The 21,677-nt window shown below is 39.4% G+C and overlaps 1 long non-coding RNA gene across 1 annotated transcript; it reads left to right on the top strand.

The window, feature by feature from the left end:
- The first annotated feature begins 2,658 nt into the window (after positions 1 to 2,658).
- Positions 2,659 to 21,083, top strand: LOC102550255 (uncharacterized). The gene is made up of 3 exons (XR_351444.4): positions 2,659 to 2,914; positions 10,273 to 10,344; positions 19,528 to 21,083. It is a non-coding gene; the product is annotated as an uncharacterized LOC102550255 (long non-coding RNA).
- The last annotated feature ends 594 nt before the right edge of the window (positions 21,084 to 21,677 follow it).

The raw sequence follows: 21,677 nt of genomic DNA, 5'->3' as shown, positions 1-21,677 counted from the left end.
GGGTGAAAATGATAAATAGGACACGGGGTGTGTAGACCTGTTTAGATGTAGTTTTTTGGGGGGAGAGTTCAATCTCCATTGTCAGGATACCAGAAGTCCAGTTCAGTAGTGTCAGAATACTAAACACAAATCAGCAGTGATGGCGTGATCCAGCAGAAACAGCCAGGCCTCCTCTGAATCAGCACCAGTCAGCAGGAGAGATCAGAATTAGCTGGGATAATGTGCCTCTCGGCACAAAGTGAAGATCAGCGAAGATTCAAGACCAACAAAGTGTTGCCAACTTAGCTATGCAAGCACCTAGACATGGTCCATCGAGTCCTGTTTATACTCTTCAAACACTGTGTCTCGTCCTGTGGGTCTTGTCTCGGCAAAACACCATGTGAGTCTGCCTTAGCAATACATCAGGTGAGTCTGCATCACAAGACACACCCAGAAACTTCCACTTAAATATCTATGAATATTCTAATTACAACCTGCTCAGTTGCAAGTTTTGCTATATAAATATACATGATGTTCTGTATTATGTATATTTTATAACTCTTTTTTTTTTTTGGTTCTTTTTTTTTTCAGAGCTGGGGACCGAACCCAGGGCCTTGTGCTTCCTAGGTAAGCGCTCTACCACTGAGCTAAATCCCCAGCCCCCATATTTTATAACTCTTAAAGTCACTGACTAATCAAGCTGACAGATGTAATATTACAAAGTAAGACCCTGTCTTAAACTACTTAGTACTTATGTACTTAGAGTACTGTACATAAAATCTACAACTTCGCAAATCTTTCTGAATTTTATTGTTTTGTTGGTAGAGTTAGCTAGAGAGGAGAATAGAGCATCTTAAATGAGCTTGCTGTTGGATTCATATCTTCTTAGCAGACTGACATATGGGATGTAGGCCTCAGTTTGTTCTCTTTCTTCAGCCTCTGTAGATAGTGAAGATAGCTACATTTTGACAATCCAGATGGAGTTTGAATTTTATCTTGGCCAGATGTATGGTAAGGGTTGTCTGCTATTAATATTTGTCATGAGAGGTCCAAGGAGACCATGCTTTCAATGGACTTAGATTAGAATACCCTATACAAACTACTTCACATGATGTTCTAAACTTTTGACATATTTTTGTTGCTGTTGTTTCATTTTTTTGAACCAGGGTTCAAAATAGTCCTGCCTGTTCTTGAACTCACTCTGAAGACCAGGCTAGTCTCACACTCACAGCTATGCCTGCCTCTGTCTGCCTCTGCCTCCCTAGCGCTGGGATTAAAGATGTGCACCAGCAATTCCCTGTGAGGTAAATTGCTTTCAAGTGCTTTTTGTTCATATTAAATTATCAATTTAGTGATGATCCTATAAGGTGACTTTGTCTTGAGAACTGTGTCTTAATATGTCTCAATAAAACAGTCCTGGAAACAAATCACTGTTCAATTGATTATTCATGAGTTTTCAGCTATCTACTTTTATTTCCCTTTGTGGGGGAGTTCAACATGATGTATTCTTTCTACCTAAAGAACAGAAGTTGAATCACTGCACAGAGGATGACTGTTAATTCCTTCTCTCTGTTCATCATTCCTCCCTCTGCCCTGTCGTGCATTCTGACTCATGTTCATGACTCAAGATAGGACCTGATGATGCTGCTTTCTCTCCTTTCTGGAGGCCCTAGGTAGCTGGGATGTGAGTTAACGGACTCCTTTGGTATATGAGTCAATTGGAAAAGCAATCTCTCTCTCTCTGCCTCTCTGCCCCACCCTGTATTAATTGGTATTAGCGTGTGATTTACTTTGACACTTCCTATAGGTCTTCTTTTCCATTTCTTTTTTTTTTTTTTTTTTTTTTTTTAGTATAGAACAGAGTTTATTCAGGGCATAGGGAGGGGAGTTGAGAGGGTAATAGATATAGAGAAAGGCAGAGAGAGAGGAGAGGAGGGATGGGCGGGGGGGGGTTCTTTTCCATTTCTTATATACCTCAGATCTCTCCAGATTTTAACTTTTTCAGATAAATCATGTTTTAAAAACTGTTGCTTACCTTCCAGTTTTTCAAGTTCAGGATATTTTGTGGGAAATGATAACACAATATTGGGGCAAACTACTCCACACTTACATAGAAGTATTGGCAGTTGGGGTATTCTACTGTTTACAAGTTTTCTGGGTGCTACATCTATCTCTCGGAGCCTTTTATGCTATCTGTAAACTGAATCAGAATGGCTGGGCCTCAAGGTCAATTGTAACCCTATCATTTTCTGAATCGTTACTATTCTTCCATATACTCAGATTCGGTACACAGTTAGTAATCTAAATAAAGTTGGCAAATATTTGTTCCAGTGTACAAATTGATAAATACAGAGAAAAAATAAGAACACAAACTTTTATTTTTTTCTTTTAACTATTTTTTTATTACTTTGTATTTCGTATTTGAATACTTCATACATTTATACAGTGTATCCTGATCATATCCATTCCTAGCCCTTTCCAATTCCCTTCAAGACCCTCCCATCACAGCTCCTTCTACAGCTGCACGCCTTCCTTTGTATTATTTAGTTATTAATATGTTTAACCTACTGTATAAAATTAGTGCTATCCATATGCTCTTGGGTGTGGTGTTATCAACTGCGACATGCCTCACAGTGACTATTAATTCCCCTGAATGTGACTCTTCCTCCCCTAGAAACCAACAGCTGGCAATAGCTGCTCAAATTGGCTTAGGCCTCAGGAGCCCTCAACCCTCCATGATGGATTTTTAATTTGCTTGATCTTGTGCAGAGAGACACAGTTGCTTTGAGTTCATGTGAGTAACAGCCATGCCCCATCCAGAACTCACCACTTGCAGCTCGCCTCCCATTCTACAGCTCTTCTGTCTCTCTGCCTCCTCTTCCGTGGTACTCACAGAGCTTCAGAGAGGTGGAGGAACAGGAGCATCCATCCACAGGTGAGCACTTACAGTTGCTTTCCCTTAGCTCTGTGAATAGTCTCTTTGGTAACCCTTACCAATCGCAGTAAGAAGCTGGCAAAGACTGGGAGCAGAACTTCAGACAGCAGCATACAAATCAAATAGCAAGTAATTAGCTTTGGCAGGCACTTTGGTTATAAACAGCGTGTAAAAATATGTGTTTTAATGACTTAGGTGTGATGATTTAGACTAATGTTAGGTAAGGGGGTTCTTATTAATTGTCAATTCAATTTCTAGTTATTTGTAAAATTCTATGTACAAGAATCCAATCTTATTAAGCTAACTTGTGTGCTTGCAACAGAGAGAGAAAGAGTATAGTACAAATTCAAGAATAGATGAAAGGCTTATCTATGTCAAATACTACCGGTTTATCACAGAAGATAAGGGGTGTTCACTCTGGCTAATAAGTGAACACTATAGGAGAAGAAATCCCCTTCTAGCATATGGACTGTATATACTTATGGGAATGGGCATTTCTTTTCTGCATTAAGGTACTTGATATCTGAAAAGGATATTTGAGCCCTAGATTTGTGGATGCACAGTTGATACAGAAAACTTCCTCATTTCCTGGCTGTGTTAGTAAAACAAATTCAGTCTATAGTGATCCCAATTAAGTTCTTGCTCAAGACACTTAAAATGTATCTACAATATGATATGGCTATCTAACTCTGGGGATTATGTGTAAAGAAAGCACAACTATCATGCTAATGACATATCTATACATCATACTTGGTGTAGGTTCAATTATGATACCTGAGATAAGACAACAACGTCAATGCTGCTGAATGGATGAGCTGGTGTAGATGATGTGTGGTGTGCACACAAAGCAGTGTTCACCCTAATGCAAAATGGAATTCTGTCTTTTGCAGCATACTTGGAATTGAAAGATGTTTTGTTAGGTGAAAGTTTTACATACACATACACAAACACACACACATATATATCATCCTATATATGCACATTATATGTGATATATACATGTATTATATATTATATATTACACATGTATTTTATATATGTATATATGTATATATCATATATATATACATATATATATATATACACACACACACAGTATATTCTGATCACAGTTTTCTCCCCAGTGTGACACTATGTTATAAGTAGTATTTAGACAATTATTGAATGAAAACCCTGAGACAAGATTACTACCCAATAACTGGGTCAACTTGAGACTCATCATGTGGGCAAGCACCAATCCTTGATACTATTAATGATACCCTGTTACACTTGCAAACAGGAGTCTAGCATGGGTATTGTCTGAGAAGCTCCACCCAGCAGCTGATTTAGACAGATACAGATACCCAGCCAAACAGTGGGTGGAGGTTGGGAACTCTTATAGAAAAACAAGGAAGGACTCCAGGCCCTGAAAGAGATAGGAACTCTACAGGAAGACCAACAGAGTCAACTAATGTAGACCCTTGGAGCTCTCAGAGTCTGAACTACCAATCAAAGAACATAGATGGGCTGGACTTAGGCCTCCTCACTCATATGCATTAGCTGTGCAGCTTGGTTTCATGTGGGTCCCAAACAACTGGAGTGGGGCTATCCTATAAGCTGTTGCCTGTATGTGGGATATGTTCTTCTAGCTGGGTTACCTTCTCTGGCTTCAATGGGAGAGGATGTGCCTAGCCTCACAGAGACTTGATGTGCCGGGATCAGGGTATACCCAGGGGAAACACTTACCTGCTCAGAGGAGAACTGGGTGGTGAATGGGGGAAAGGATTGTGGAAGAGGGTGACCAGGAGGGGGTGGTCAATGAACATGATGTAAAGTTAATAAAGAAGAAAGGAAGAAAGAAGAAAAAGAAAGATTATTGCACCTCATTGTTTATGTACATACTACAGCACCAACCAGTATCACCCATTAGTCACAGGCTGATGGTAAAATGATAGCACCTCATAGACTTATCAAAGCAAATTTGAACCATATGACTAAATAGGTATTTTCAAAGTACATCAAGAAAATTTGGTCTGGGAACTTATGGAATGCACCAGGCTGGGCACTAGTCTATAATGACCTCAACTAGATTCCACAGAAAGGATACCTAGCACTGTGATGGCAGCAGCCTCATTGACCTGACAACTTACCATTGGGTGTGTGAGTCAAAGCCTGATGCATAAAGAACTCTGCAATGTCCTTAAGCTTCCAGCTCAGCTTGCACTCCACTGCTGCCATGGACTACTCTAACTTCGGTTTGTCCTGCTGTTCATCTGTTATTTTACCCAGACCTGGCCGTGAACCATGCCCCAGGGTGTCGGGGGTCCTGTACCTCCCCTCTGCAGTTCAGCTCAGGCCTGGGACCTGGGTGAGCTCCGTCTTCGGTAGTTTGGTTCTGGAAGCTTCTCCAATCGTCTTTCTTATTTCACCTGTTCTCCCATGTCCATTGGCCTTCCTTCTCCTCTAATAAACCCTATTTGAATGTCGTGAAGACTACTGTAGCCCCTTTAATTCTTTTATAGTCATTCTATAATCTGCATATATAGAGACGCAAGTATTGTGTGATATTTAAAATATGATCTAAAATAATTATTAGTAAATATCGAGATAAAAGAACCAGTGTCTTCCAATAGACAGTTATGAAGGGAAATTAAGACTAAAAGACAGGGAGGGGTTGGGGATTTAGCTCAGTGGTTAGAGCGCTTGCCTAGCAAGTGCAAGGCCCTGGGTTCGGTCCCCAGCTCCGAAAAAAAGAATAATAAAAAAAAAAAAGACTAAAAGACAAATTTCCAATGAAGCTATTGTGCAGCTTGTGAAAAGGCATAAAAATATCTTTTTCCTACATAGCATTATCAGTACAACTATGATAGTTCAGGGAATTGCACTGTTTTTTATAGCTGTATTATTACTTAGTTACTTTTGAGCATTTCCAACCAGAGTAGTTAATATTGGTGAAAGAGGCACAAAACTCAAGTTACTAATGGAAGCTAAAGAGGTACTTGACCTCTTTATGTTTTATTTTCTCTAATTTGAGGGAAATGATCAACAAGTACTCAGGGACAGACCCATCCATGAGTCAGCATGAGTCAGCAATTCTTTGAGCCTGGGAACTGGAGATAATTTGGAATGCAGCAACTTTCTAACACTTTAATAGGACTAAGGCTTTTGAACTCCTAAAATTTTGAATGTCTGTGGTTGTCTGTTTGAACACAGTTGTGTAATACAAAGAATTTCAGGGAATAGTCTTTTCGACAGTACAAAACATTACCCCGTGTCACATTAAGAGAAACACATCACTTGAGCAACACAACCATGATGAAGCAAGGCATTTTTATTATATAAAAGCCCAAGGCACACACACATATTGAAATCTGGGTAACCTAAGAAGACACTCAAAATGAGCCATTTCAGGGAAGATCTCAGACAAAGCTAGTGTTATAAGACAGTTTTCACAGATGCAAAGACTATAACCGTAGAAAAAGGAGCTGCCACTCAGTTGAGACTTAACTATATTTTAGTTCACTAATGCTTCAGGCTTGTAGCAAGAAGGGGACTATGATGATGGGAGGGAATGACCTCGGGGCTCAGTGCTATGAATTTCCATACAGCAATGTAAATAAACAGGAGAAAATGTTCCTGTTACCAACAATTGAAACAGGGTCACAAAGTAATATTGGTCTAAGAAATTAATAACCAGAATATCTCATTGTTCTTTAGATAGAAGTAACTAAATGTAGCTCACCAAAAGACCCTTTCTGATAGGTGACAGCCCAAGTTCTGTGTAAATTTGTGTGGCAAGTTAATGATTCTGGTGAGGTTTTGATTTCAGCTAAATTTCCTGAGGAACTTTCTCTTGAATGTGTCTTTAGATATTGAAATTTGACCACTCCTCCAAAAGCAGTTTGGGAAACAATACTGTTGTAATGCTAAATTTTATGCAAGACTGAATGATTAAAAACCAAGTAGCAATTAATTTCAGAACCTTGGGTGTGATGGTTGCTTATTTAAGTCCAATTAAAACAGAAATCGGCTTGGTTTGTGGGACAGTGTTAAGGAGTTTCAGGTCCTGTTTATGCTTCTTGTATCTTTGGTCATGTTCTGTGGTTTTGAAAGCTTTCATAGAGAGATAAAGTCAGTAGTCATTTTCTTATTTATGGTGCTGTAACTCTTAAAATAGTAAATTGGAATGGATGACCTAGCTACTGCCTTCTCCCCACACTTGGAAATCATACTGCTGCTGTAAATCAAAGTTCCATGATTCTAGGGCGTTTTCCCAAGCCTCTGTGTTTTGACCAATTGTGATGAGGGGTCAGACCTACACTTGTTCTTGGGTATGAGACCAGAACAAATTCAGACATTACATTGGTTTAGGAAAATGGTATTAGTACATTCTGCAATAGGTTCATGACCTCTCCAGTCATTGTTAGTCTCCTAGATTTATAGTTCCAGGCATGTGTCTATTCCTTCAGAGAGGCCATTAAGTTCATTCAATTACTGAGCGGATAGTAACCTTCAATTTATACCTGCTACTACTGCACCTGTAGGGATGTCTTTCTGGATCAGTCATTGTTCAGGTTTGTTAGCTTCCAGTTAGGTAGAACTACTAATTACTCTCCTCCTTTGGTAGCTTGCATAGTACTTTCAGATATTATGAAAGATATTCTGTGGAAAGAGGTGTCCAGGTTAACTTTAGATGAATTCCTGGAAGTCTTATGTTCAAAGTATGTAGTATCTTCAGCAATGTGATCTTACTTTCAAGCTTTGGTAGATAACAAAGGGCAGTTTTGTGCCTCTAACCAACAACTCAACAAGGAAAGTTTCCTCCGCCTACCGCTGGGGATTCTGCTAGTCTAAAGCTGTTGGGTCAGAATTATCACAGTGTGTGACATTTTATACACACACATACACGCATGCAGGCATGCAGGCACACACACACACACACACACACCACACACACAGACACACCACACACACATGTATGCACACAAAATGTTGACAAAAATTTTTCCAAAGGCTGAAATCTTTGTAAGAATTTTTAAGTTGGAAGTTTATATGGTCTTATGGCCCAGATGAGTGTATTCTATTGAATGTTTAAAGGTTTTCAACAAATGTGTCCCCCTGAACTTTTAACTTCTGAAGTGGTTATTTTGAAGATATTTTAAATTATTTTAGTCTATGTATTCTGGTTTTCTTCTTGATAGGTATTGTGGCTCTTAGGCTCTTGTAATATCTCACTATACTTTGACATAATTAATATTAATTTGTTGACATCGTACATACTATGGAATCAAATTTATGCTTTCCAACCGTGTTCATGGGAGAGAGAGAGAGAAAGAAGAGAGAGGGGCAGGGGGAGAAAGAATTAGCTAGAACATTAGGAATTCAGTTTATCCTGTGAAGTATTTCGTCCTTGCCTCACAGGATCTGTAACAGTACTAGCCTGATTTATGACCAGCTTTTCTTGTTAGCCAAAATATAGAAATCGTCCCTGGATTTCTATGTTTAGAAATTTGCACATGCAAATGTCATTAACTGTATGCCACAGAAGAAAAGACTTTGAAAAAGATTTAGCACATTATAATTTCTTCTCTTAAATTCGGGGAGTCGGGAATGAAGTTCAGTAAGTAGAAAGGGAAAGGGCGCTCATCAGATATTGAGAAATTTGACCAGAAAGTAGAGACTAAGACTCCATGTGACCCGCACAGCATCTCTAGCCTTGGTTGGACACTTGGTTGATTTTCTTCCTTCCTTTTTTCTGTCTTTCTTTCTTTTTGTATTTTGGAATCAAAAAGAGCTCTGGGATGTTCCTGATGTGTTTCCCATATCCAGCCCCCTGATAATTAGCTAATATGAAGCATCCACATGGTTCACTGGGACTTGGCGGCACGCTGTTCCCCCCTCCCCCTCATTGTTGCTGCTGCTGCAGCTGCCACTGCTACTGAAATAGCTTGAGTCTGAAGTCAGCCTGACTGTGGTCACATTTCTTCAGTTAGAGGATATTGTGAAAGCCTGTCCCCACAGTAACAGATGAGTGTTCTACAATTCATGCTGGAAAACAGTGAGCTGGTGACAGGGGCTCCTGCAATGGAGGTATTCAGCCCCGCCTGGATCCTGAGTCAGGTCCCAGGTCCGACTTTACATCCCTTGGTCCTGCTCACTGCAGCTGGCAGGATCCACAGTGCGCTGGGCAGGTGTTTTGTTTTAAGTTAAAAAAATTATCCATTACTTTTCATATTGCTGATGGATTTTATTATTCATGAAGGTCAGGGTTCAATTTCCTAGGTCTTGAGTTTTGAGTCAAATACTGCCCCTCTATATTTCAAGATAACAAATAAAATTGTAGGAAACTTATAAGACATGAATAAAGGAAAAAAATGAAAAAAAAAATAACCAAACCCAAAAACCAAACAAACCAAAACAAAAATATCAAAACAAGAATCGGAAGAATCCTCAAGGGTAGCAATTCTGGCCAGATACAGCGCAGTAACTGAAATGAAGAACATCGTTACCACAGACTTGACCAGACTTGACACATTTCTTTTTTCTCACCACAATAGTTCAGGCTGTGATCCCAGGGTCGGCAGAATCGGCACACATGTGACTCATTTTTGGTTCACAGTTACTCCTTTTTGGTATGTCCCCATGTGATGGAAAAAGGAAGGCGGTTCTCTGGGTTCTTGTCAGCAAGAACACTGACACCCAACCCTGAGAGATTTGCCTCTTCAACCTCCCAAAGCCTCACTTCTTAGTTTGATCTCTTTGAAGGAGAGGATATCAATGTTGCAATTTCACACATAAATTTTGAGGAGATAGAACAGGGGAACAAAAACACCTCACTCTTTAGCCTATCAATGACAAATCTAAAATAAAGGGGACAATTTAACATTTTGGAACTGTAGTAATGTCATCAGGTATTATTTCTACCATGGATATCCTTTTTACGTTTAAGAAAACCAAGAAAATGGCAACCACTGAATGTATGCTGTCTGCTTCTTTGCTCTTATGTCATGACAGCCCTGTAATCTGTTGGGATGAACCATGTATCAACTTTATAACAACAACCTCATTGTTTTCTTACATTAAAAATTTTTCAAACAATTTTAAAAAATCACAAAGAAGAAGATATAAAACTGACTTAAAATTCAAGCACCCTAAAAAACCCAGCGATACCTTGTTTTGGGAAATTATCACAAATACTTATGGTAAATGTATGTACAGAGAGAGAAACTGGGTATCAGAAACATGGAGGGTAACTGTAACAAGAACACAGAACTCTAGTGTCTTAGCCACATTGGCCAGAATTATTTTTTAAAGCATCCAGATTCCTGTGTCTGAATCATTTTAACAAAATCTTAAGCATTGAAATGTGTTTCTTCCAGGTTTATGGTCACCTCTGCTTTCAAACCCTTGGGAGTCAACTCGAACACTCAAGACTTTAGAGAACAATAAAAGTAGGTAGAATTTTAAATGTCAAAACAATGAGAAAATTTATATTCTGAAGGAAAATTATAAATAGTGTGGTTATGTACTAGCATCATGGCTTGTTTTGTTTAAACCACTCTTCAATTCTTCTGGCCACTGCTATTGAACTTCTAAGAGTATGGGTCCACTGTGTTAGACGTTGTAAGGGGTATTTTCCAAATTGTTGTTTATTCTGCAGTTCTACCTGGAGATTCAAATGCTTGTTTCTTTGCCTTTCAATTTTCTCCTACTTTACCCCACCTCTTCTTTCGTGCTATTCCTATTTTAATTGTTTTGTAAACATAAGGTAGTCACATGAGTTTAAGAGCTAAGACTTTTGTTAGGAGATGTAACTCATTTCTACTCCCACCCTGAAGGCTTCTACAACCTTCAAGCAGATAATGGCCATCATGTATAGATCTCCAAAAACTCTTTAGGCATGCAACAGGATTAATGGATATAGCATTTAATTTCCCTCAAAACATGCTGTGTACTCTCTCCCTTGTTTACTTTTCATTGATTTGTAGGTCTTGTTCAAAGGAAGACACAGAATTCTCTCTTGTTACGTGTAAGAGTAACATTAGTCCCATTGTAATGATCATGTTGCAATTTATTGACGCACCAACTTCTACTAGCAGACATTAGGAGTAATTCGAATATTTGAAAATCACAAATAATACTAAACGCTCATGCAAAATGAAGTTTGGTTTTAAAAGAGATTTACTAGTTTGCACTCCTTGTCTTAGTGGCCCCTTTCTTCCAGCTTCAATAAAATAGCCAGTCAACTTTCACTTTCCTAGTATTTGACAAACCAAAGTTTTATTGTTACCATAGTCTTGCTTTGCACATATTTGGACATAGTTAAATATGTTTAAATTTGTTAATATTTTTAATTCTTTGCTTGTTTATTTATTTGGTTCTTGGTAGTTTTAAGCTGAAGTTGCTGTTTAAATTTTATGGGAGCAGCTTATAGGTTATTCTGATCTTGCTGACTGAGGTGCTCCGACACCGAATGGTCAGCAAACATTGTGCTGCTTGGGGTGCTCTGACACCAAATGGTCAGCAAACATTGTATTTGAGGACTACAAGGTTAGCGAATAAGTAATTCACCTTTACAATGTGTATATGTAGATATGGGTTAATCTAATTATAATAAATAACAATAACACCACTCAGGTTTGAGGCGCTAATTTCAACATTCTGAGATTTGGGAAAATATAGCATTTTCCTTTTTGTCTAATTGACATTGTCAATCTCTCACTCTTTCTAAAACATTCTGCAAGTTGGTTTTCCTCAAGGGATTCATGTCCATATGGAAGTGCCGACTCTCTCCTGATGATGTCACCCCACAGAAGGTGCACAATCAGAAACAGATTATAAGACATTATTTGAATCTTCCAAACATATGGGTCTGATGGTATATACACATGGTCGACACATATGCATGTGTGATGTCTAGGAATAACACATCCATGTCATCTTGGTAATTTATGTTTACAATTATGATCTACAAGGTGACATAGCAGAATCAAATAACAAGTTGTCAGGGGTGGAAATGTGAGGTGGTTCAGTGCTTAGAAGTACTTCTGCTCAGGTCTGGCTACCTGAGTTTAGAACTCCATCTTTTATAAGGTAGGATAAGAGAAGAGAGCCCATGGAGTTGTCTGTTGTCTTTTACCTCCACATGTGGCCACACCTACATCACATAATCTTTATGTAATATTATATGTACATATAATAAAAATAATTTTAAAACTGCCTTCTTTTTCTGCTTGCTTTTGAAGCCATGTAGGGAAACATTTTTCTTCACCAGGACAAGAGATACAAAATAATCCTATTCATTCTTTCCTCAGACATAGTCTCAAGTCAGAATTAGGTCTCACCGCATTTAAGAGTCCCAGACTTCAAGTGGCATTAGGCATAGCGTTTTCTGTTCTTTCAGCGCAGAGTCTGAAGTGGGATGCCTGCTATGGAGAGGGCTGATGAAGCTGGAGCCTTCTGGGATTCTGAGCTGGGAATGCAGGAGAATAGCAAAGATGGAGAAAAGGTGAAGAGATAGCTTCCTTGGATGGTACTCTCAGTCTTGGAGTTAGTCTTTTATGTGTATACTTGCCCACATAAATATGGGAAATATGTAGCAAAATGCTAAAATTGGCCTTTGCATTTGCGAGGTTAATAATATGTAATTAAATGATATTTAATTAGATATTGGAACAATTAGATGATTTTGAGAGAACTGATTTTCCATTAAAATGTCATAACACGTTACAAATTAATATGACAGTTTTCTTTAAAAAATGACAGTAAAAGACAAAGACATTAAAAGAAGTGGGAAAAGTAATATGCTAGTTACTTTTATCAAGTACTTTTATTCATGAGTTAAAAAATAAAAACATTGTTAGGGTGGGAGAGAGACCTCACCGCCTGATCAGGTGGGCACTCCTGAGGCTGCAGAGCGGAGGAGACCACCAACACTGCCCACCCCTGCCCACATCCCTGGCCCAAGAGGCAACTGTATAAGGCCTCTGGGTTCCCGTAGGGGAGGGCCCAGGGGCGGCAGGACCCCTGCGCCTGAGACACCGCCGGAACCTGAAGGAAACAGACCGGATAAACAGTTCTCTGCACCCAAATCCCGTGGGAGGGAGAGCTAAACCTTCAGAGAGGCGGACACGCCTGGGAAACCAGAAGAGACTGCACTCTGTGCACATCCAGACGCCAGAGGAAAACACCAAACACCATCTGGAACCCTGGTGCACGGAGGCTCCCGGAAAGAGCGGCGCAGATCTTCCCGGTTGCTGCCGCCGCGGAGAGGACTTAGGCAGTACCCCACGAGCAAACTTGAGCCTTGGAACTGCAGGTAGGACCAACTTTTCCCCTGCAAGAAACCTGCCTGGTGAACTCAGGACACACAGAGGCAAAATTCCTCTCGGACCGGGCACTTCCTGTGTTTACCGGAAGTCCCACACCCGCGGATCCCGGCCCGCAGCAGTTCTCTGCTCCCAAACCCCGTGGGAGAGAGACCTTACCGCCTGATCAGGTGGGCACTCCTGAGGCTGCAGAGCGGAAGAGACCACCAACACTGCCCACCCCTGCCCACATCCCTGGCCCAAGAGGAAACTGTATACGGCCTCTGGGTTCCCGTAGGGGAGGGCCCAGGAGCGGCAGGATCCCTGCCCCTGAGACACCGTCGGAACCTGAAGGAAACAGACCGGATAAACAGTTCTCTGCACCCAAATCCCGTGGGAGGGAGAGCTGAACCTTCAGAGAGGCAGACATGCCTGGGAAACCAGAAGAGACTGCACTCTGTGCACATCCAGACGCCAGAGGAAAACACCAAACATCATCTGGAACCCTGGTGCACGGAGGCTCCCGGAAAGAGCGGCGCAGATCTTCCCAGTTGCTGCCGCCTCGGAGAGGACTTAGGCAGTACCCCACGAGCAAACTTGAGCCTTGGAACCACAGGTAGGACCAACTTTTCCCCTGCAAGAAACCTGCCTGGTGAACTCAAGACACAGGCCCACAGGAACAGCTGAAGACCTGTAGAGAGGAAAAACTACACGCCCGAAAGCAGAACACTCTGTCCCCATAACTCGCTGAAAGAAAACAGGAAAACAGGTCTACAGCACTCCTGACACACAGGCTTATAGGACAGTCTAGCCACGGTCAGAAATAGCAGAACAAAGTAACACTAGAGATAATCTGATGGCGAGAGGCAAGCGCAGGAACCCAAGCAACAGAAACCAAGACTACATGGCATCATCGGAGCCCAATTCTCCCACCAAAGCAAACACGGAATATCCAAACACACCAGAAAAGCAAGATCTAGTTTCAAAATCATATTTGATCATGATGCTGGAGGACTTCAAGAAAGACATAAAGAACTCCCTTAGAGAACAAGTAGAAGCCTACAGAGAGGAATCGCAAAAATCCCTGAAAGAATTCCAGGAAAACACAATCAAACAGTTGAAGGAATTAAAAATGGAAATAGAAGCAATCAAGAAAGAACACATGGAAACAACCCTGGACATAGAAAATCAAAAGAAAAGACAAGGAGCTGTAGATACAAGCTTCACCAACAGAATACAAGAGATGGAAGAGAGAATCTCGGGAGCAGAAGATTCCATAGAAATCATTGACTCAACTGTCAAAGATAATGTAAAGCGGAAAAAGCTACTGGTCCAAAACATACAGGAAATCCAGGACTCAATGAGAAGATCAAACCTAAGGATAATAGGTATAGAAGAGAGTGAAGACTCCCAGCTCAAAGGACCAGTAAATATCTTCAACAAAATCATAGAAGAAAACTTCCCAACCCTAAAAAAAAGAGATACCCATAGGCATACAAGAAGCCTACAGAACTCCAAATAGATTGGACCAGAAAAGAAACACCTCCCGTCACATAATTGTCAAAACACCAAACGCACAAAATAAAGAAAGAATATTAAAAGCAGTAAGGGAAAAAGGTCAAGTAACATATAAAGGCAGACCTATCAGAATCACACCAGACTTTTCGCCAGAAACTATGAAGGCCAGAAGATCCTGGACTGATTTCATACAGACCCTAAGAGAACACAAATGCCAGCCCAGGTTACTGTATCCTGCAAAACTCTCAATTAACATAGATGGAGAAACCAAGATATTCCATGACAAAACCAAATTTACACAATATCTTTCTACAAATCCAGCACTACAAAGGATAATAAAGGGTAAAGCCCAACATAAGGAGGCAAGCTATACCCTAGAAAAACAAGAAACTAATCGTCTTGGCAACAAAACAAAGAGAGTGAAAGCACACAAACATAACCTCACATCCAAATATGAATATAACAGGAAGCAATAATCACTATTCCTTAATATCTCTCAACATCAATGGCCTCAACTCCCCAATAAAAAGACATAGATTAACAAACTGGATACGCAATGAGGACCCTGCATTCTGCTGCCTACAGGAAACACACCTCAGAGACAAAGACAGACACTACCTCAGAGTGAAAGGCTGGAAACTTTCCAAGCAAATGGTCAGAAGAAGCAAGCTGGAGTAGCCATTCTAATATCAAATAAAATCAATTTTCAATTAAAAGTCATCAAAAAAGATAAGGAAGGACACTTCATATTCATCAAAGGAAAAATCCACCAAGATGAACTCTCAATCCTCATCTTCGATTGGTTTATATACAAGTGTGCAATTTCTAGGCTTGAAAGTAAAATGATGCTATCTGGTGCTGGATAGAGGAGCCTTATTTTTTATTATGGCAGCTTGCTATTTTTGTAACATGGTGATTTGGTTGAACACAATAAAGTACAGTAGTAACTGATCTCCCCCTCTTCCTGGATGAGTGAGGAGATGATTAAATGTTGATATCAGCATCCATGAGCATATTCAGATGAGCTTCTGCTTCTGTTGAAAAGGATGCTGTGTTTGATTGTGGACCGAAGCTTTGAAGCACTACTTGGCATCTCCTTCCTTGGAGGTCTCAGTGTTTAAACATAACAGATTTGATAGCTTGTTGGTAAGGTGAGGTCCAGCTTGTCTCCACTAGGTCATCTTCATGTGAATCCGGTGGTTATACGGTTTTGTTCTAGGGATATTTCATTTTTTTAATAACGGTTTTAGCTGACATTCATGGAGAGAATGAATCCTTAGAAGTGTGCCACTAGTGAAAGGAAATCCTGTCTAGAGTATGTTTCTTTACAAAGCTGTGTCACACCATCCTTTGGGCCCTCTGCTGGAAAAGTAGAATCAAGTCTCAAATAATGCCTTTTAAATTGTATCCTCTAGTATTATAGATGTAGGACAGTATTGTATCATACCTCTGTGGATGTAAAATAGCTTGTACCTGCTTTATGATACGTAGTAGTGACCGTGCTTTATCAGAGCTGTTTTTAATGATGTTGCTCAGAATGTTTTCTTTCCAGATGATGATTGAGAAGCTAATTTAAAAAAAATGGTGCCAGGTACCACAAGAGTAACAGAACTGTGCTGTTTTCTCGGGTTTTGTTTTTTTACTTTTTTTTTTTTAAATGGAGTGTGTTGGATGTCTCTACAGTTTTGTTCAGATGACTGCAGAACCTGGAAAAGCTGTTGCTGCTGTTGATGCATAACACACTGCTATTATTGGTCTTTTTATATAAATATAAATATATATATACAGATATATAATTTGAATTTTTTGAAACTTTACCTGTGCTGTCAACTTTCGAAAAAAGTATCCCCGTTTACTGTGTTGAGTTGGCACTGTACAGAAATTAACAGCCATATTGGTCTAGAAATGTTGAACTTAAGTTTTTTCCATTTGTACAGGGGTAACACACTGTATTAAATATGTAAGGTCTTATATACGTGGGTTTGATTACAAAAACTAATAAAGTATTCTCTAAATTAAAAAAAAAGAATTTCTAAACAAAAAAAACATTGTTAGGTTATACTGTCTTGAGTTAAATTATACTAACTATTTGAATACAACAGAGTTCTTGAAAATTTTAGAAAAATGTTTTGGAAAAAATGGTAAATATGTGGAGAGATAATTCTCTTAGAACATTTAAAAATACCATTTCAATAAAAACGAGACAATTAATGCCTTGATAACATCCTATCCTTCTAAAATCTCAGTTTTAGTATATTTTTAAAACCCAGTTTTTATTTATGAAATCTTATTTATTGAAATCAAGCACTGATATTAAATAGCTCTGAGAATTAAAAAACAAAGAAAGAGAGAGCACAGCATTTGCCAATGTAAATGATGATATGCACACTGAAGTTCGATCCGTGTCTTTATTCTGTAGGGAAGAAAACAAAGGAAGGCCTGGTAAGGGTGGCAGGCAGAGCAATGAGGTGGCACATGGTAGGCAGACAGAGTGATGAGGTGGCATGCAATAATGGAACACACAGTGTTCCTGGGGTACAAGTGTTGTCCAAGTTCACCTCATTATTAAATCTATGACTTAAAAGCCTTACTGTGTAAAGAAAGAGAATGTTCTATAAATGTCTTCTTTTTACCCAAATGATTTCCTGGAATAGGATTGAAACCATGTAAGTGCTATGATAAAGGAATGGGTACCAAGTAAGGCAACAGATTTTAAAATGATCTCTGTAGATATTTGTACTTTATACACTAAGACCAGAAAAGTCCGCTTTTCCCATCAGTGGCATTACCATCACTGCAAGATTTTCATTCCGTGTGTGGAATGGGATTGATGGGAAAAGAGAATTTAAGAGGATAAAAAAATGGTTATCAAACAAAGACGGTGAAATCCACCAATCCAGCACATCCGGTGCTGGTTTTGTTTTTACCAGTGAGTGTCAGTTACTCATTGTAATGGATACAGTTCTGTGTCCTGTGTATCTACAAAGGCAGGGGATGAAGAAGGCGTGCTACAAAATCAGAGCTTATACCGCCACGAGGAACAACTTACTCTTAATATAGGACAGAGCAAAATGAGGTAAAGTAATGAAACTCCAATCAGCTTTGATTCCTAACCTTCAAATTGAGTCTAGCATTCCAGTTTTGTTGACTATCCTGTGAAATGATAATATAGCTTTTGATTTTTATTAAATTAAGTGAATTTGTGATAATTTTAAGCCAATTCTAAGAACAAATAAAAATGGCCCTTGAACAAAGCACACCCAGATCTTAGAAAATGTACACAGCAATTTAGTTTTATTATCCAATTACCTCTGGCAAGAGTATGAAGCAAGATTATTTTCTATTCATCTCATTGAGCATATCATCATATATAAGTCATTTCCTTTTCCTCCCCAATTTTATTGTGCTCTAATTTATAAAGAATATACGTATTAGTCTGCAATTTAAATGTATGTCTACATTGTAAATATTTATTGCAATAAGCTAATTAACATTATGATCTTCCATGCCATTTTCATTATGTTGAAAATACTTTTGAAACCTCAGTAAATTTCACTAATGTAGTCATCTTACAATACATACAAGAATATGTACCTATGTACATAAGATAGAATGATTCCTTTGCATGGCTTTGTATAAGGAAGTAGAATTCTCATTAGGTGAGTGGTAAGACCTTTGAGAAACTGAATCATCGGATTGATTTCACTTACAAAATATGAACTTGAGCATGCTAGTTAAAGTTGTGTGGTTCACGTACGCAATAAGGTTAGTAAAATACTATGACTTACAGTGCCATTTCGAGAATGAAATGAGATTTTACTTCATTAAAATTGAAAACCTTTCTTTTCAAGAAAAACAATTCAAAGTCAAGAAGATGAATCACAAACTAGGATAAAATGTGCAAAACAAAACAAAAACCCAACAACAACAACCCCCCCCAAAAAAGCTTTAAAAGAACAATGTACCTAGAAAAACAGAAGTTATTTGATGATAGGAATCAAATGATTGGATAATAATTATGAAAATTATGAAGAGATATTTGAGTAAGAAGATATGAAACATTTAATTACCATATGGATAGATTCTTAAGATAATTAGTCCTAGGGAAGTGGTTGTTAAATTACATTAAGTGACAGTGCATACCCAAGTAGGATGGTCAAGTTTCAGAAGACAGAGGGTTCCAATGATTATGAAGGAGGTAGAAAAACAGAAGCCCTCACCACAGCACTGGTGGAAATAAAAACATGACACCCATTATGTATTTATTTGTTCGTTTACTTCCCCCTTCTTCATCATCCCCTCTCCCTCCCCACTGAGAGGTGAGACACCCTCCCCCCAAATCAAGTCTCTGCAGGATTAGGCACATCCTCTGCCATGGAGGTCAGACAAGGCAGCCTTGTTGGGGAATGGATTCTAATGTAGAGCTTTAAGGACAGCCCCACTCCAGTTGTTGGGAGACCCACATGGAGACTGAGCTACATATGTGTTAGGGGCCTTGTGTACTCTCATTTTAAAAGGCAATTTGGAAGCTTCAAACAGAGCAGCATATGCACACAACATTTTGCACATAAACATCTTGAGAAATTAAAGTGTATACCTTTAAGAAGATGTAAATGTTTATAACTACACTATAATAGCTGAATGCTGGTCATCAGTACAAAGTTTATCAGGTATATATGTAGCAAATATAACGTATCCATACAACATCACACTATGTAGCAATATAAAGAACAAACTGTGTTGTGTAGCAACAATGAAAAGCAGGTAGAAAAATAGAGAAATTCTAAAAATCTTTGTTTTCCTTTCCAGCTGTAAACCTTCAATTTCCTGGGAATATCACAGGACAGAGAGCAAATTCACAGAAAAAACTAAAGAGCTTTACCTCCCTGTGCATCCTACAGTTTTAATGCATCAGTGCACCCACTAAAGGCCTTGTGATCTCACCTAACAAAAAAAAGAGAAAGATTCTTTTGTAACACTCTGAACAGCATGCTCCAAACCCATCTGTATGGCTATAGTGGCACACCTAAACATTGACCTTTCTTGGGAAGTCCGGTTCTCACTCTGGCCTGTGCAATGCTCTCCCTAAGCTGCTCAAGCCTAAACCTATGCTACAACCTTTTTATTAACTAAGAATATTAATTATTATGAATGCATGTCAGAAAGAATGAGCAAATGAATGAGTGAATGAATGAGTGTGTGTGTGTGTGTATGGAAGTCAGAGAACAACTTTCTTTGATGAGTTCTCCCTTTTTACCTTGGTATCCAGGGATGAAACCCAGGTCGTCGGGTTGATACTTTGACCCACCTTGCCTTCTCATTGTCCTTAAAACATTTTAATAAACTGCCACTCAGCTTCATACTGGCCTGTTTTGAAATTACTTTCTAGGCAAAGCTGATGACCTCACTTGGACTTGAGTCTTTAAAAGGAACTCTTTGGGCTATGCAGGAGGAAAAATGGATCCGTCTGACTAATTCTCACTCCTGATAATGCTGACAGATAGGCCTGAGCTACAATGCTTAGAGAAAAGAGTTAAACATAAAAGCCTAATATTGTAGACTAGATATGGTGGTGAATGCCTTTAACCCAAAGTACCCAGGAGGCCAGCCTGGCCTACAGAGTGAGTTCCAAGACAGCCATGGCTATACAGGGAAACAGTCTCTCAAACACAACAGGGGTTGGGGATTTAATTGAGTGGTAGAACAATTACCTAGGATTGTCCTGGGTTCAGCTCTCAGCTCTGGGGAAAAAGAGCAGAAAAGCAAAAGAACAAAAATCAAATATTATATGGTGTTGTGTGGTAGTTTGAATGAAAACAACCCATATAAACTCATAGGGAATGGCACTATTTGAAAAAATTAGAACATGAGACCTTGGTGGAGAAAGTGTGTCACTGGGGATGGGCTTTGGGGTTTCTGTCTCTCTGTCTCTCTGTCTCTATCTGTCTCTCTGTCTGTGTTTGTGTGTGTGTGTATGTGTGTGTATGTTTGTGTGTTATCTGTCTGTCTGTCTGTCTGTCTGTCTGTCTGCTTGCATGCTTGCATGCCTGCCTGCTACTAGCTGTGCATTCACATGTAGAACTCTGAGCTATTCTCCAGCACCAGGCTTGTCTGTGTGTCACTATGCTCCTATCATGGTGATAATAAACTAAACCATTGGAACTGTAAGCTAATCCCAACTGTGTTCGAGACCCCATATGAACAACAAGGCCAAGCAACCAGAGCTTCCAGAGACTAAGCCACTACCCAAAGACCATACATGGACTGACCCTGGACTCTGACCTCATAGGTAACAATGAATAGCCTAGTAAGAGCACCAGTGGAAGGGGAAGCCCTTGGTCCTGCCAAGACTGAACCCCCAGTGAACGTGATTGTTGGGGGAGGGCAGTAATGGGGGGAGGATGGGGAGGGGAACATGCATATAGAAGGGGAGTGGGAGGGGTTAGGGGGATGTTGGCCGGGAAACCAGGAAAGGGAATAACAATCAAATGTAAATAAGAAATACTCAAGTTAATAAAGAAAAAAAAGTTACTGTGGTCATGGTGTCTCTTCACAATCATAGAGCATTGACTAAGAGGTATTGTTTACATGAAATTTATAGAATAGGCAAAATTACAGGAGAAAAAACAGATAGTAAAGGACTCAGGCTGAAGAGGGAGCAGTTGTCTGTAAATGGGTATGTGGGCACTTTTGCACATTGAGCAGCATGTAAATACTTTAAGTTAAATTGGAAGTGCTTTGGCATAAATGTACAAATTTATCAACATGTATCCAACTCTAAACTTCTATGTAGTAGGCAAATTTTAGTAGTGCTATGTATCTTATATCTCAGTAAGGCTCACATACATACACATGGGGGTAGGGGAGAAGGAGCAGGAGCAGGAGCAGGAGCAGGAGGAGGAGGAGGAAGAAGAAGAGGAGGAGGAAGAGAGAGATTTTCTTCATTAACTTTGAGAACG

This window comes from Rattus norvegicus, chromosome 2, assembly GCF_036323735.1.
Source record: "Rattus norvegicus strain BN/NHsdMcwi chromosome 2, GRCr8, whole genome shotgun sequence".
NCBI classification, from domain to species: Eukaryota; Metazoa; Chordata; class Mammalia; order Rodentia; family Muridae; genus Rattus; species Rattus norvegicus.
This window is presented reverse-complemented; position numbering and strand designations above follow the sequence as displayed.